Source organism: Chiloscyllium plagiosum, unplaced genomic scaffold, assembly GCF_037043375.1.
Source record: "Chiloscyllium plagiosum isolate Xiang-an unplaced genomic scaffold, Cpla_swu_hap1 HiC_scaffold_16, whole genome shotgun sequence".
Classification (NCBI taxonomy): domain Eukaryota; kingdom Metazoa; phylum Chordata; class Chondrichthyes; order Orectolobiformes; family Hemiscylliidae; genus Chiloscyllium; species Chiloscyllium plagiosum.
In genome coordinates, this window is record NW_028270154.1 from 86,492 (window position 1) to 103,560 (window position 17,069).

The 17,069-nt window shown below is 45.2% G+C and overlaps 1 protein-coding gene across 3 annotated transcripts in view; it reads right to left on the reverse strand.

Annotated features, from left to right (window-relative positions):
- Positions 1–17,069, reverse strand: part of arap3 (ArfGAP with RhoGAP domain, ankyrin repeat and PH domain 3) — a 363,864-nt gene that overhangs the window by 69,460 nt on the left and 277,335 nt on the right. The window lies entirely within an intron of this gene.

The following is a 17,069-nucleotide window of genomic DNA, read 5'->3' on the forward strand; positions in this document are numbered from 1 at the left end:
GGCAATTAGCGATGGGCAATAAATGCTGACCTAGCCAGTGACACCAACATCTCATGAGTTAATGATTTAAAAAGGTATAGATGTATATGTGAGTGTGTGTGGATGAACGTGTATGGGTGTGTGTGTTGGTGTGTATAAGTATATGGCTTTGTGTGAGTGAGTGGATCTGGGTGTGGGTAAGTGTATGTGAATGTGTGGATGTGTTTGCTTGTATGTGGATGTGTGTGTGGATGGATGAGTGTGTGTAGATGAGTGTGGATGAGTAAGTTTATGTGGGTGCATATGAATGGATGAGTGTATGGTTATACATTTGTCTTTTTTCCTGCATGGTGAATCCTGCCACTCAGGTTATACTAGTAGTAATGGCCTGAGGCCATTAAGTGCAAATTAATTGCCCACTTTAAGTTTGGAATTGCCCTTATGGAAGAGAAGGAGGATGACTGCCAGTCTTCCTGCCATGATGGGGTGGCACAGTGGCTCAGTGGTTAGCACTGCTGCCTCACAGCTTCAGAGACCCGGGTTCAATTGCTGCCTCAGGTGACTATCTGTGTGGAGTTTGCACATTTTCTCCATGCCTGTGTGGGTTTCCTCCTGTGATCCAAAGATGTGCAGGTCAGGTGAATTGGCCATAGTGTTAGGTGTATTAGTCAGGGGTAAATATACGGTAAGGGAATGGGTCTGGGTGGATTACCCTTTGGAGGATCGGTGTGGACTTGTTGGGCTGAAGGGCCTGCTTCCACACTGTAAGGATTCTAATTCTAATTAAAGGTGGGACAGTGGTAGTGACTCCACATGCTGCTAACTCTTTCTGTGGGGGAGAGTATTAAATTTTGTTCAGGAAAAATTGGACAAAAAGACAGGAACTTTGTGGGGCATTCAGACAGGAATAGGCCACCCTGTCACACCCTGTAGTAATTTTGAAAGTTTCACTGAGATTATATCTCATTCTTTGAAAGTTTGGAAATTAGGCCCAGTCTCCTCAATCACTCCTCAGAAGACAATCCTGACACTCCTGTGGTTACTCTACTGCACATGGACAGCAGCGGTTCAAAAAGGCAGTTCACCACCACATTCTCTCAGGCAACTAGGATTGAGCAGTGGATGCTGGCCTAGCCAGCAACGCCCACATCCCACAAGTGAATAAAGAAAGAAAAGGTCTGGTAAACCTCCACTGCACTCCAAAACTGTGCTCAATACTCTAATTGAATGATGGAGCAGACTTGAGGGGCTCCGATATTTTACAGAGAAAGACCGAATATTTCTTAAACACTGAGAGGGTGAGAAGTGTTAATGTCCAAAGAGACAGTGGTACTTGCTAATGACTCACAAAAGGCTAGCATGTAGGTGCAGACAACAATTTGGAAGGCAATTGATTTATTGACTTTCAACACTGAGATTATTTTGGTTTCCTCATCCAAGGTAGATTATACCTGCCATAGAGGTAAAAACAATGACTGCAGATGCTGGAAACCAGATTCTGGATTAGTGGTGCTGGAAGAGCACAGCAATTCAGGCAGCATCCGAGGACAGGCAAAATCGACGTTTCAGGCAAAAGCCCTTCATCAGGAAGGGCTGCCATAGATAGACTGCATTGGATCTTTACATGAATCTATAGGATGGCCTAAGGAAACTGGGCAGCACAGCTGACATTGACCTGACTCTGATAAATATGAGGTGCGGCATTTTGGGAAGGCAAATCTTAGCAGGACTTAAACATTTAATGGTAAGGTCCAAGAGAGTGTTGCTGAACAAAGAAACCTTGGAGTGCAGGTTCATAGCTCCTTGAAAGTGGAGTCGCTGTAGATAGGATAGTGAAGGTGGCGTTTGGCATGCTTTCCATTGTTGGTCAGAGTATTGGGTACAGGAGTTGGGAGGTCATGTTGCAGCTGTACCAAGACATTGGTTAGTCCACTTTTGGAATATTGTGTGCAAATCTGGTCTCCTTTCTAACGGAAGGATATTGTGAAACTTGAAAGGGTTCAGAAAAGACTTACAAGGATGTTGCCAGGGTTGGAGGATTTGAGCTATAGGGAGAGGTTGAATAGGCTGGGACTGTTTTCTCTGGAGCATCAGAGGCTGAGGGGTGACCTTATAGAGGTTTACAAAATTATGAGGGGCATAGATAGGATAAATAGAGTAAGTCTTTTCCCTGGGGTTGGGGAGTCCAGAACTAGAGTGCATAGGTTTAGGGTGAGAGGGGAACATAGAACATAGAACATAGAACATAGAAGAATACAGCGCAGTACAGGCCCTTGGGCCCTCGATGTTGCGCCGATCCAAGCCCACCTAAACTACACTAACCCACTATCCTCCATATACCTATCCAATGCCCTCTTAAATGCCCATAAAGATGGAGAGTCCACCACTGTTATTGGCAGGGCATTCCATGAACTAACGACTCGCTGAGTGAAGAACCTACCCCTAACATCAGTCCTATATCTACCCCCCCTTAATTTAAAGCTATGCCCCCTTGTAATACCCGACTCAATACGCGGGAAAAGGTTCATACTGTCGACCCTATCTAACCCCCTAATCATCTTGTACACCTCAATCAAGTCACCCCTAAACCTTCTTTTCTCTAGTGAAAACAGCCCCAAGTGCCTCAATCTTTCCTCATACGATTTTCCTTCCATACCAGGCAACATCCTGGTAAACCTCCTCTGCACCCGTTCCAATGCCTCCACATCCTTCCTATAGTATGGCGACCAAAACTGCACACAATATTCCAGATGCGGCCGCACCAGAGTCTTATACAACTGCATCATGACCTCAGGACTCCGGAACTCAATTCCTCTACCAATAAAAGCCAGTACGCCATATGCCTTCCTCACCGCACTATTTACCTGGGTGGCAACTTTCAGAGATCTGTGTACATGGACACCAAGATCCCTCTGCTCATCCACACTACCAAGTATCCGACCATTAGCCCAGTACCCCATGGAAAGATATCAAAGAGACCTGAGGGGGTGGTACGTGTATGGAATGAGCTGCCAGAGGAAGTGGTGGAGGCTAGTACGATTGCAACATTTAAAAGGCATCTGGATGGGTATATGAATAGGAAGGGTTTAGAGGGATATGAGCCAGGTGCTGGCAGGTGAGACTAGATTGGTTTGGGATATCTGGTCGGCATGGACGAGTTGGACCGAAGGGACAGTTTCCGTGCTGTACATCTCTGTGACTCTATGACTCTATGACTGCACTGGAAATGACACTGCAAATCCTGCATTGTCAACAATGCAAAGTCCTCTGACTAACATCTGGGAGCTTGTATCAAAACTAGGTCCAACAGATCCATCAATCAACATTATGACATGGCCAATCTCAAAGAATTGCATCTTACATAGAATGTCTCAGAGAAGATCATCAGCATTTTGACATTTGCCCTGTCCCACCAGAAGATCACACCACCAGAAATGGTCAGACAGTGGTAAATAGGATAGATTTCAAACAGATCTAGAAACCACAAATTGGGCCTCTGTGGCAAGGTATGTACCATCAGCAGCTGGAATTAGATTGAACCACAATTTGTAACTTTATGACCTGTGGTAGGCCAAAGACCAGCTGTAGAACAAAATAACAATGCAGTGCAGGAACAGGCCCTTTGGTCGACGATATCTGTGTTGACCATAATGCCATTCTAAACTAATCCTATCTACATACACATGTTCATGGAGTCATAGACTTGTACAGCACAGAAACTGACCCTTCGGTCCAACTCGCCCATGCCGACTGAATATCCTAAATGAATCTAGTCCCATTAGCCAGCATTTGGAATTTATATCTCCAAATCCTTCCTATTCAATACCAATCCTGATGCCTTTTAAGTGTTATAATTGTACTAGGTTCTACCACTTCCTCTGACAACTCAGTCCATTCATGCATCATCCTCTGCGTGAAAAAGTTGCTTCTTAGGTCTCTTTTATATATTTCCCCTTTCACAGTAAACCAATGGCTCTCTTTGTTTGGAACTCCCCTACCGTAGGAAAAGATTCATGGCGATTCACTATATCCATGCTTCTCGTAATCCTCTGTAAGATCACCCTCTGATGCTCCAAGGAAACTAGTCCTAGCCTAGTCAGCCTCTTCCTATAGCTCAAACTTTCAAGCCCTGGCAACATCCTTGTAAATTGTTTCTGCTCCCTTTCAGGTTTAGCAACTTCCTCCTGTAGCAGGGAGACCAGAATTGAATGCACTTTTCCAGAAGTTCCAAAATGCCCTGCACAGGCACAACATGATCTACCAAGTACTATACTCAATGCACTGACCAACAAAGGCAAGTTTACCAAACACATTCTTCACTATCCTGTCTACCTGTGACTTCACCTTTAATTAACTATGAACCTACACCCCAAGGTCTCTTTGCTGGGCACCACTCCCCAGATCACTGCCATTATGTGTGTGAATCCTGCCCTGATTTGCCTTAGCAAAATGTAGCACCTCACATTCATTTCAATTAAATTCCATCTGCCACTCCTCAGCTCATCAGCCTATCTGATCAAGGTCCCATTGTACTCTAAGATAATATTCTTCACTGTCCACTACGCCATCAAATTTGGTGTCATCTACAAATGTACGAATCATTCTTCCTATATTCACAACCACATCATTTATATAAATGACAAAAAGCAGTGGACCCAACTTCGATCCTAACAGCACACTGCTGAGATCCAGTCTGAGAAACAGCCCTCCACCACAACCCTCTGTCTCTTACCTTCAGGCCAATTTTGCATCCAAATGGCTAGCTCTCCCTCAATTCCATGTGATCTAACCTTGCTAACCAGTTGACCATGAGGAACTTTGTCGATTGCCTCACTGAAGAACATATGGAAGATGAACGGTGCTCTGGCTTCATCAATCTTTCTTGTCAACTTCTTCAAAAAACTCAATTAAGCATCCCTCTATTCCTTACTTGTTCATGTGTCTGTCTAAATGCCTCTCATATGGTGCTATTGTATCTGCTTTGCCCACATTCTTTTGCAGTGCATTCCAGGTATGCACCACCCTCTGTGTTAAAAAAATACACTTTGCACATCTCCTTTAAACTTGCCCACTCTCATCTTAAACCTTTGGCTCGTGCATTTAACATTTCTATGTTGGGAAAAAGAGTCTGATTATCCACCCTACCAATGCTTCTCATATTTTTATATACTGCTATCAGGTCGCCACTCTGCCTCCGATGCTCGAGCAAAAATAATCCAAGATTTTCACTGCTTTTTGTTATTTATATAAATGATTTGGATGTGAACATAGGAGGTATAGTTAGTAAGTTTGCTGGTGACACCAAAATTGGAGGTGTAGTGGACAGAGAAGAAGGTTACCTCAACGGGATCATGATCAAATGGGGCAATAGGCTGAGGAATTGCAGATGGAGGTTAATTTAGATAAGTTTTAGGTGCTGCATTTTGGAAAAGCAAATCTTAGTAGGACTTATACACCTAATGGTAAAGAGTGTTGCTGAACAAAGAGACCTTGGAATGCAGATGCATATTTCCTTGACTATAGAGTCTCAGGCAGATAGGATAGTGAAGAAGGCAGTTGGTATGCTTTCCTTTAGTGGTCAGAGTATTGGATATAGAAGTTGGAAGGACATGTTGGGGCTGTACAGGACATTGGTTAGGCCACTTTTGGAATATTGCATGAACTTATGGTCTCCTTCCTTTCAGGAGGATGTTGTGAAACTTGAAAGGGTTCAGAAAAGATTTACAAGGACGTTGCCAGGATTGGAGGATTTGAGCAATAAGGAGAGGCTGAACAGGCTGGGGCTGTTTTCCCTGCAGTGTTAGAGGCTGAGAGGTGACCTCATGGAGGTTTATAAAATCATGAGGGGCATGGATAGGATAAATAGAGAAAGTCTTGTCCCTGGGGTTGGGGAGTCCAGAACTGGAGGGCATGTTTTAGGGCGAGAGGGACAAGACATAAAAGGGACCTAAGGGGCAATATTTTCACACAGACGGTTGAGCGTGTATGGAATGAGCTGCCAGAGGAAATGCTGGAGGTAGTACAATTGCATCATTTAAAAGGATGGGTATATGTATAGGAAGGGTTTAGAGGGATATGGGTCAAGTGCTGGCAAATGGGACTAGATTAGGTTAAGAATCTGATCAGCATGGACGGGTTGGGCTGAAGGGTCTGTTTCCCTGCTGTACATCTCTATGACTCCATGACTCTCTGTATAGCTAATACACTCCCATCCAGGTAATATCCGTAAACAAAATAGGGTAAATGAGCTTGTGGTGCAGATCGAAATTGACAGGTATGATGTTGGTGGGTATCACAGAGATGTGGCTGTAAAGGGATCAGGAGTGGGAGCTAAATATCCAAGAATATGCATCCCATTGAAAAGATCAGCAGGAGGGCAGGGTGTGGTTGCCTATTAGTAAGAAATTAAATTAAATCAATAGCAAGAAATGATGTGGGGTTTGTTGATGTTGAATCTGTGTGGGTCGAGTTATAGAACTGCAAATGTGAATAAACCATAATGAGAATTATGTACAGGCCTCCAAACAATAGTCAGAAGCTGGTGCACAAGATACACCAAGAGACAGAAAAGGCAGGTAAGAAAGGTATTTCAATATGCAGGTGGACTGGCAAAATCAAGTTGGTAGTGGATTGCAAGGAAAGGAATTTGTCGAAAGTCAATGCGATGGCTTTTTGGAGCAGCTTGTGGTGGAGCCCACTAGGGAACAGACAATCCTGGATTTAGTGATGTATAATGAGGCAGACTTAATAAGGAGCTTAAGGTGAAGAAACCCTGAGGCGGCAGTGACCATAGCCTAATAGAATTTACTCTGCAATTTGAGAGGGAGAAGGTGGAATCAGATGTAACGGTATTACAGTTAAATATAGACACAAACAGAAGCATTAGGAAGGGGCTGACCAAACTTGTCTGGGAGATGACCCAAGCAGGAAGGAAGGTGGTGCAGCAATGGCAGGAGGTTCTGGGAGTAATTTAGATGACACAGCAAAAATTAATCCCGAGGCAAAAAAAGCATACTAAAGGGAGGATGAGACAGCCATGGTTGACAAGAGAAGTTGGGGACAGCAATAAAAGAAAAGAGAAAGCATATAATGCGCTGAAGGGCAGTGGGAAGCAAGAGGATTTGGAAACCTACAAGACCAACAGAGGACAGCGAGAAAAGAAATAAGGAGGGAGAAGTTTAAATATGAAGATAAGCTAGCCAGTAATATAAAAGAAGATAGCAGGAGTTTCCTGAGATATATAAAAGGCAAAAGATAGGCAAAAATGGATATTGGGCCACTGGAACGTGAGGCTGGAAAAGAAATAATGGGGAATAATGAAATGGTGGAGGAACAGAACAAGTACTTTGTGTCAGTCTTCGTGGTGGAAGGCAATAACATCCCAAAAATTCAAAAGTGTTGTGGGGGCAGAGGAGAATATTGTAGCCATCACCAAGGAGGTCTTACTAGAAAAACTGAAAGGTCTGAAGGTGGATAAATCACGTGGAATAGATGGGCTACACCCCAGAGTCCTGAAGGAGATAGCTGAAGAGATAGTGGAGGCATTAGTGGTGATCTTCCAGGAATCACTGGAGCCAAGGAGGGTTCCAGAGGACTGAAAAGTCACTAATGATACTAAGCTGGGTGGCAGGGTGAAATGTGAGGAGGATGTTAGGAGATTACAGGGTGACCTGGACAGGTTAGGTGAGTGGACAGATGCATGGCAGATGCAGTTTAATGTGGATAAATGTATGGTTATCCACTTTGGTGGCAAGAACGGGAAGGCAGATTACTACCCAAATGGAGTCAAGTTAGGTAAAGGGGCAGTACAAAGAGATAAAACATAGAACATAGAAGAATACAGCGCAATACAGGCCCTTCGGCCCTCAATGTTGCACCGATCCAAGCCCACCTAACCTACACTAGCCCACTATCCTCCATATGCCTATCCAATGCCCGCTTAAATGCCCATAATGAGGGAGAGTCCACCACTGCTACTGGCAGGGCATTCCATGAACTCACGACTCGCTGAGTAAAGAACCTACCCCTAACATCTGTCCTATACCTACCCCCCCTTAATTTAAAGCTATGCCCCCTTGTAATAGCTGACTCCATACGTGGAAAAAGATTCTCACTGTCGACCCTATCTAAACCCCTAATCATCTTGTACACCTCTATCAAGTCACCCCTAAACCTTCTTTTCTCCAATGAAAACAACCCCAAGTGCCTCAGCCTTTCCTCATACGATCTTTCTGCCATACCATGCAACATCCTGGTAAACCTCCACTGCACCCGTTCCAGTGCCTCCACATCCTTCCTATAGTATGGCGACCAAAACTGCACACAATACTCCAGATGCGGCCGCACCAGAGTCTTATACAACTGCAACATTACCTCAGTACTCCGGAACTCAATTCCTCTACCAATAAAAGCCAGTACGCCATATGCCTCTTCACTGCACTATTTACCTGGGTGGCAACTTTCAAAGATTTGTGTACATGGACACCAAGATCCCTCTGCTCATCCACACTACCAAGTATCCGACCATTAGCCCAGTACCCCATCTTTTTATTACTCTTACCAAAGTGAATCACCTCACACTTAGCTACATTGAACTCCATTTGCCACCTTTCTGCCCAGTTCTGCAGCTTATCTATATCCCGCTGTAACCTGCCACATCCTTCCTCACTGTCTACAACTCCTCCGACTTTCGTATCATCCGCAAACTTGCTCACCCAACCTTCTAACCCCTCCTCCAGGTCATTTATAAAAATGACAAACAGCAATGGTCCCAAAACAGATCCTTGCGGAACACCGCTAGTGACAGCACTCCAAGATGAACCTTTGCCATCAACTACTACCCTCTGTCTTCTTCCAGCCAGCCAACTCCTAATCCAAACCTCCAACTCACCCTCAATGCCATACCTCCGTATTTTTTGCAGTAGTCTACCATGGGGAACCTTATCAAACGCCTTACTAAAATCCATATACACCACATCTACTGCTTTCCCTTCGTCCACCTCCTTAGTCACCTTCTCAAAGAATTCAACAAGGTTTGTGAGGCACGAACTGCCCTTCACAAAACCATGCTGACTATCCTTGATCACATTATTCCTATCCAGATGTTCATAAATCCTATCCCTTACAATTCTCTCTAAGATTTTGCCCACAACAGAAGTGAGACACGCCGGCCTATAGTTACCAGGGTTATCCCTACTCCCCTTCTTGAACAAGGGAACCACATTTGCTAGCCTCCAATCTTCTGGCACTACTCCTGTAGACAACGAGGACATAAAAATCAAGGCCAATGGCTCTGCAATCTCCTCCCTTGCTTCCCAGAGAATCCTAGGATAAATGCCATCAGGCCCAGGGGACTTATCTATTTTCACCCTTTCCAGAATTTCCAACACCTCTTCTCTACATACCTCAAAACCATCCATTCTACTTAATTGTGACTCAGTACTCACATCGACAACAATGTCCTGTTCCTGAGTGAATACTGACGAAAAGTATTCATTCAGTGTCTCCCCAATCTCTTCAGCCTCCACATGCAACTTCCCACTACTATCCTTGACTGGACCTATTCCTACCCTAGTCATTCTTTTATTCCTGACATACGTATAGAAAGCCTTAGGGTTTTCCCTAATCCTACCAACCAAGGACCTTTCATGTCCCCTCCTTGCTGCTTTTAGTTCTCTCTTCAGGTCCTTCCTGGCTACCTTATAACTCTCAATCGCCCCAATTGAACCTTCACGCCTCATCTTTACATAGGCCGCCCTCTTCCATTTAACAAGGGATTCCAATTCCTTATTAAACCACGGCTCCCTCACACGACCCTTTCCTCCCTGCCTGACGGGCACATACTTATCAAGGACACTCAATAGTTGCTCCTTGAACAAGCTCCACATATCAATTACACCCTTGCCTTGAAGCTTACTTTTCCAGGCCACACATCCTAAGTCATGCCTCACAGCATCATAATTTCCCTGCCCCCATCTATAACTCTTGCCCTGTAGTGCACAGTTATCCCTCTCCATCACTAGAGTAAAAGTCACCGAATTGTGGTCACTGTCCCCAAAGTGCTCACCTACCTCTAATTCTAACACCTAGCCTGGTTCATTACCCAGAACCAAATCCAGTATGGCCTCACCTCTTGTTGAGCTATAGCTTTCCCAATCAATATCAGGAAAGTTAAAGTCCCCCATAACAACCACCCTATTACTTTCACTCTTCTCTTCCTGAAGAAGGGCTAATGCCCGAAACGTCGATTCTCCTGTTCCCTAGATGCTGCCTGACCTGCTGCGCTTTTCCAGCAACACATTTCCATCTCTGATCTCCAGCATCTGCAGACCTCACTTTCTCCTCACCTCTTGTTGGCCTATCTACATATTGTGTCAGGAAACCCTCCTGCACACATTGGACAAACACTGACCCATCTAACGAACTTGAGCTATAGCTTTCCCAATCAATATCAGGAAAGTTAAAGACCCCATAACAACCACCCTATTACTTTCACTCTTCTCTTGAATCATCCTCGCAATCCTTTCTTCTACGTTTCTAGGACTATTAGGAGGCCTGTAAAAAACTCCTAACAGGGTGAGCTCACCTTTCCTATTCCTAACCTCAGCCCAAACTACCTCAGATGGCGAGTCTTCATCCATCGTCCTTTCCACAGCTGTAATACTATCTTTGACAAGCAATGCCACACCTCCCCCTCTTTTACCCCCAACTCTGACCCTACTAAAGCATTTAAACCCTGGAACCTGCAACAGCCAATCCTGTCCCTGTTCTACCCATGTCGCCGTAATAGCCACAACATCAAAGTCCCAGGTACCAACCCACGCTGCAAGTTCACCTACCTTATTTCGTATACTTCTTGCATTGAAGTATACACACTTCAAACCACTTTCCTGTTTACAGGCACCCTCCTTTGAAATTGATGCCATGTTCCTAACCTCCCTACACTCCAGGTCCTGCACCCTAAAGCTACAGTCTGGGTTCCCATGCCCCTGCAGAGTTAGTTTAAACCCCCCCCCCCCAAGAGCACTAGCAAACCTCCCACCAAGGCTACTGGTGCCCCTCAGGTTCAAGTGTAGACCATCCTGTTTATAGAGGTCCCACCTTCCCCAGAAAGAACCCCAGTTATCCAAATACCGGAATCCCTCCCTCCTGCACCATCCCTGTAGCCACGCATTTAACTGTTCTGGGTGTTCTTGTACACGAGTCAATGAAGGCAAGCATGCAGGTACAGCAGCTAGTGAAGAAAGCTAATAGCATGCTGGCCTTCATAACAAGAGGGACTGAGTATAGAAGCAAAGAGATTCTTCTGCAGCTGTACAGGGCCCTGGTGAGACCGCACCTGGAATATTGTGTGCCATTCTGGTCTCCAAATTTGAGGAAAGACATTCTGGCTATTGAGGGAGTGCAGCGTAGGTTCACGAGATCAATTCCTGGAATGGCGGGACTATCTTATGTTGAAAGATTGGAGCGACTGGGCTTGTATACCCTTGAGTTTAGAAGACTGAAAGGGGATATGATTGAGATGTATAAGATTATTAAAGGATTGGACACTCTGGAGGCAGGAAACATGTTTCCGCTGATGGGTGAGTGCCAAACCAGAGGACACAGCTTAAAAATAAGGGGTAGACCATTTAGGACAGAGATGAGGAGAAGCTTCTTCACCCAGAGAGTGGTGGGTGTGTGGAATGCTCTGCCCCAGAAGGCAGTGGAGGCCCAGTCTCTGGATTCGTTTAAGAAAGAGTTGGATAGAGCTCTCAAGGATAGTGGAATCAAGGATTATGGAGATAAGGCAGGAACAGGATACTGATTGAGGATGATCAGCCAAGATCATAATGAATGGTGGTGCTAGCTCGAAGGGCAGAATGGTCTACTCCTGCACCTATTGTCTATTGTCTAATGTACCCCCCCCCCCCTGTTTAAAACGGCAGTGACGGAAAAGATGGGATATTATAGGCCGATTAGTTTACCTTCACCATTGGTAAGATCCTGGAATCTATTGTGAAGGGTGAGATTTCTGAATACTTGGAAGGCTGTTGAAGAAACTGCAGAGGCATGGAATTGAGGTGATTTAGCAGTTTGGATTAGAAATTGGCTTTCTGAAAGAAGGCAGCGAGTGATGGTTGATGGAAAATATTCAGTCTGGTGTTCAGTTTCTAGTGGTGTGCCACAAGGATCTGTTTTGGGACCACTGCTGTTTGTCATTTTTATAAATGACTTAGACGTAGGCATAGGTGGATGGATTAGTAAATTTGTAGATGACACTAAAGTCAGTGGAGTAGTGGAGAGTTTGAAAGAATTCAAAGTTTGGGAGAAGATTTGTAGCTCGGGTGCTCGTTGTTGTGGTTCTGTTCACCGAGCTGGGAATTTGTGCTGCAGACGTTTCATCCCCTGTCTAGGTGACATCCTCAGTGCTTGGGAGCCTCCTGTGAAGCTCTTCTGTGATGTTTCCTCCGGCATTTATAGTGGGTTGTCTCTGCCGCTTCCGGTTGTCAGTTCCAGCTGTCCGCTGCAGTGCCGGTATATTGGGTCCAGGTCGATGTGTTTGTTGATTGAATCTGTGGATGAGTGCCATGCCTCTAGGAATTCCCTGGCTGTTCTCTGTTTGGCTTGTCCTATAATAGTAGTGTTGTCTCAGTCGAACTCATGTTGCTTGTCATCTGAGTGTGTGGCTACTAAGGATAGCTGGTCATGTCGTTTCGTGGCTAGTTGGTGTTCATGGATGCGGACCATTAGCTGTCTTCCTGTTTGTCCTATGTAGTGCTTTGTGTAGTCCTTGCATGGGATTTTGTACACGATATTGGTTTTGCTCATACTGGGTATCGGGTCCTTCATCCTGGTGAATTGTTGCCTGACAGTGGCAGTTGGTTTGTGTGCTATTATGAGTCCTAGTGGTTGCAGTAGTCTGGCTGTCAGTTCAGAAATGCTCTTGATGTATAATAGTGTGGCTAGTCCTTTGGGCTGTGGGATGTCCTCATTCCGTTGTCTTTCCCTTAGGCATCTGTTGATGAAATTGCGGGGGTATCCGTTTTTGGCGAATACATTGTATAGATGTTCTTCTTCCTCTTTTTGCAGTTCTGGTGTATTGTAGTGTGTTGTGGCCCTTTTGAACAGTGTCTTGATGCAACTTCTTTTGTGTGTGTTGGGGTGGTTGCTTTCATAGTTTAGGACTTAGTCTGTGTGTGTGGCTTTCCTGTATACCTTTGTGGTGAAATCTCCGTTCGGTATTCTCTGTACCATCACGTCTAGGAATGGGAGTTGGTTGCCTTTTCTTCCTCTCTAGTGAATCGGATTCCAGGCGAACAGAACCACAACAGTTTGAAAGAATGTTACAGGTTGCAGGGGGACTTGGATAAATTGCAGAATTGGGCTGAGAGGTGGCAAATGGAGTTCAATACAGCTAAATGTGAGGTGATGTACTTTGGGAAGAATAACAGGAAGGCAGAGCACTGGGTCAATGGAAAGATTCTTGATAGTGTGGATGTGCAGAGGGATCTTGGAGTCTATGTACATAGATCCCTGAAAGTTGCCACCCAGGTTGATAGTGCTATTAAGAAGGCATGTGGTGTGTTAGGCTTCATTCGTAGAGGGATTGAGTTCCGGAGCCACAATATCATGCTGCAACTATACAAAACACTGGTGCGGCCACTCTTGGAATATTGTGTACAGTTCTGGTCGCCATATTTCGGGAAGGATGTGGAAGCATTGGAAAGGGTGCAGGGGGGATTTACCAGGATGTTGCCTGGTCTGGAGGGAAGGTCTTATGAGGAAAGGCTGAGAGACTTGGATCTGTTCTCATTGGAAAGAAGAAGGCTAAGGGGGGATTTGATAGAGACATACAAGATGATCAGAGGATTAGATAGGGTAGACAGTGAAAGTCTTTTTCCTAGGATGATGACATCAGTTTATATGAGGGGGCATAACTACAAATTAAGGGGTGATAGATTTAAGACAGATGTCAGAGGCATGTTGTTTATTCAGAGAGTGGGAAGGGGGTGGAATGCTCTACCTGCCAATGTAGTCAACTCAGCCAAATGAGGGAGATTTAAACAATCCTTCGATAAGCACATGGATGATGATGGGATAGTGTAGGGGGACGAGCTGAGAATAGTTCACAGGTCGGCACAACATCGAGGGCCGAAGGGCCGGTTCTGCTCTGTATTGTTCTATGTTCTATGCATGGTAAAGTAGGGCAAAGTCAGCAAGTGAGCCTTACTTCGGTTGTGGGTAAAGTGTTGGGAAAGGTTATAAGAGATAGAATTTATAATCATCTAGAAAGGTATAAGTTGATTAGGGGTAGTCAACATGGTTTTGTGAAGGGTATGTCATGCCTCACAAACCTAACTGAGTTCTTTGTGAAGGTGATCAAATAGGTGGATGAGGGTAAAGTGGTTGATGTGGTGTAAATGGATTTTAGTAAGGCATTTGATAAGGTTCCCCACGGTAGGCTATTGCACAAAATATGGAGGCATGAGATTGAGGGTGATTTAGCAGTTTGGATCAGAAGTTGGCTAGCTGAAAGAAGACAGAGGGTGGTGATGATGGAAAATGTTCATCCTGGAGTTCAGTTACTAGTGGTGTCCCACAAGAATCTGTTTTGGGGCTACTGCTGTTTGTCATTTTTATAAATGACCTGGATAAGGGTGTAGAAGGATGAGTTAGTAAATTTGCGGATGACACTCAGGTCGGTGGAGTTGTGGATAGTGCTGAAGGATGTTGCAGGTTACAGAGGGATATAGATAAGCTGCAGACCAGGGCTGAGAGGTGGCAAATGGAGTTTAATGCGGAAAAGTGCTGAGGTGATTCATTTTGAAAGGAGCAACAGGAATGCAGAGTACTGGGCTAATGGTAAGATTCTTGGCAGTGTAGATGAGCAGATGGATGTCGGTGTTCATGTACCTAGATCCCTGAAAGTTGCCACCCAGGTTTATAGGGTTGTTAAGAAGGCATATGGTGTGTTAGCTTTTATGGTAGTGGGATTGCGTTTCAGAGCGATGAGGTCATGTTGCAGCTGTACAAAACTCTGGTGCAATGCACTTGCAGTATTGCATATGGTTCTGGTCATCGAGGAAGGCTGTGAAAACTTTGGAAACGGTTCAGAGACGATTTACTCAGATGTTGTCCAGTATGAAGGCAAAGGCTGAGGGACTGAGGCTGATATATTTTTGTTAAAGAGATTAAGGTTGCGAGGTGACTTAATTAAGACATATAAGATAATCAGAAGGTTAAATGGGGTGGATAGTGAGAGCCTTTTTCCTTGGATGGTAATGGCTAACACCAGGGGACATAGCTTTAAGTTGAGGGGTGATAGATATAGGACAGATGTCAGAGGTAGGTTCTTTACTCAGAGAGTAGTAGGAGTGTGGAACACCCTGCCTGCAACTGTAGTGGACTCACCAACTTTATGGATCATTGGATCAACGTATGGATGCAGTCTCCTCTACATTGGGGGGACTGGACGCCTCCTAGCAGAGCACTTTAGGGAACATCTCCATGATACCCGCACCAATCAACCCCACCGCCCTCTGGCCCAACATTTCAACTCCCCCTTCCACTCTGCCGAGGACATGCAGGTCCTGGGCCTCCTCCACCACCACTCCCTCACCACCTGACGCCTGGAGGAAGAACGCCTCATTTTCCGCCTTGGATCACTTCAACCCCAGGGCATCAATGTGGATTTCACTAGTTTCCTCATTTCCCCTTCCCCCACCTCACCCCAGCTCCAGCCTTCCAGCTCAGCACCACCCTAATGACCTGTCCTACCTGCCTATCTTCCTTTCCACCTATCCACTCCACCCTCCTCTCTGACCTATCACCTTCATCCCCGCCCCCATTCACCTATTGTATTCTATGCTACTTTCTCCCCACCCCCAGCCCCCCTCTCATTTATCTCTCCACTGCAGGCACCCTGTCTCTATTCCTGATGAAGGGCTTTTGCCCGAAAAGTGATTTTCCTGCTCCTCAGATGCTGCCTGACCTGCTGTGCTTTTCCAGCACCACTCTAATCTAAACTCTGGTTTCCAGCATCTGCAGTCCTTGTTTTTACCTATACGGATGAAAATAGAATAGTGTAGGAGAGATAGGCTTCATACTTGGTAGTGTGGATGAGCAGAAAGATCTTGGTGTCCATGTACACAAATCTTTGAAAGTTGCCACCCAGGTAAATAGTGCGGTGAAGAAGGCATATGGCGTACTGGCTTTTATTGGTAGAGGAATTGAGTTCTGGAGTACTGAGGTAATGTTGCAGTTGTATAAGACTCTGGTGCGGCCGCATCTGGAGTATTGTGTGCAGTTTTGGTCCCCATACTATAGGAAGGATGTGGAGGCACTGGAACGGGTGCAGAGGAGGTTTACCAGGATGTTGCCTGGTATGGTAGGAAGATCGTATGAGGAAAGGCTGAGGCACTTGGGGCTGTTTTCATTGGAGAAAAGAAGGTTTAGGGGTGACTTAATAGAGGTATACAAGATGATTAGGGGTTTAGATAGGGTCGACAGTGAGAATCTTTTTCCACGTATGGAGTCAGCTATTACAAGGGGGCATAGCTTTAAATTAAGGGGGGGTAGGTATAGGACAGATGTTAGGGGTAGATTCTTTACTCAGCGAGTCGTGAGTTCATGGAATGCCCTGCCAGTAGCAGTGGTGGACTCTCTTTCATTATGGGCATTTAAACGTGCATTGGATAGGCATATGGAGGATAGTGTTGAAACTTTATTGCTGGAACAGCACAGCAGGTCAGGCAGCATCCAGGGAACAGGAGATTCGACGTTTCGGGCACAGGCCCTTCCTCAGGAAGTGGGCTAGTGTAGGTTAGGTGGGCTTGGATCGGCGCAACATCGAGGGCCAAAGAGCCTGTACTGCGCTGTATTCTTCTATGTTCTATGTTCTAGATTGGTTTCACAGGTTAGTGCAACATCGAGGGCCAAAGGGCCTGTACTGCGCTTTAATGTTCTATGTTCCATGGTTTCATTAAGGAATGGTCATGCCTGACAAATCTGTTAGAATTCTTTGCGGATGTACAGGTCAGACCAATGAAAGCCAATGGATGTTATCTCCCCACTTCTAAATGGTCTTTGACAAGATGCTGCACAAGAGG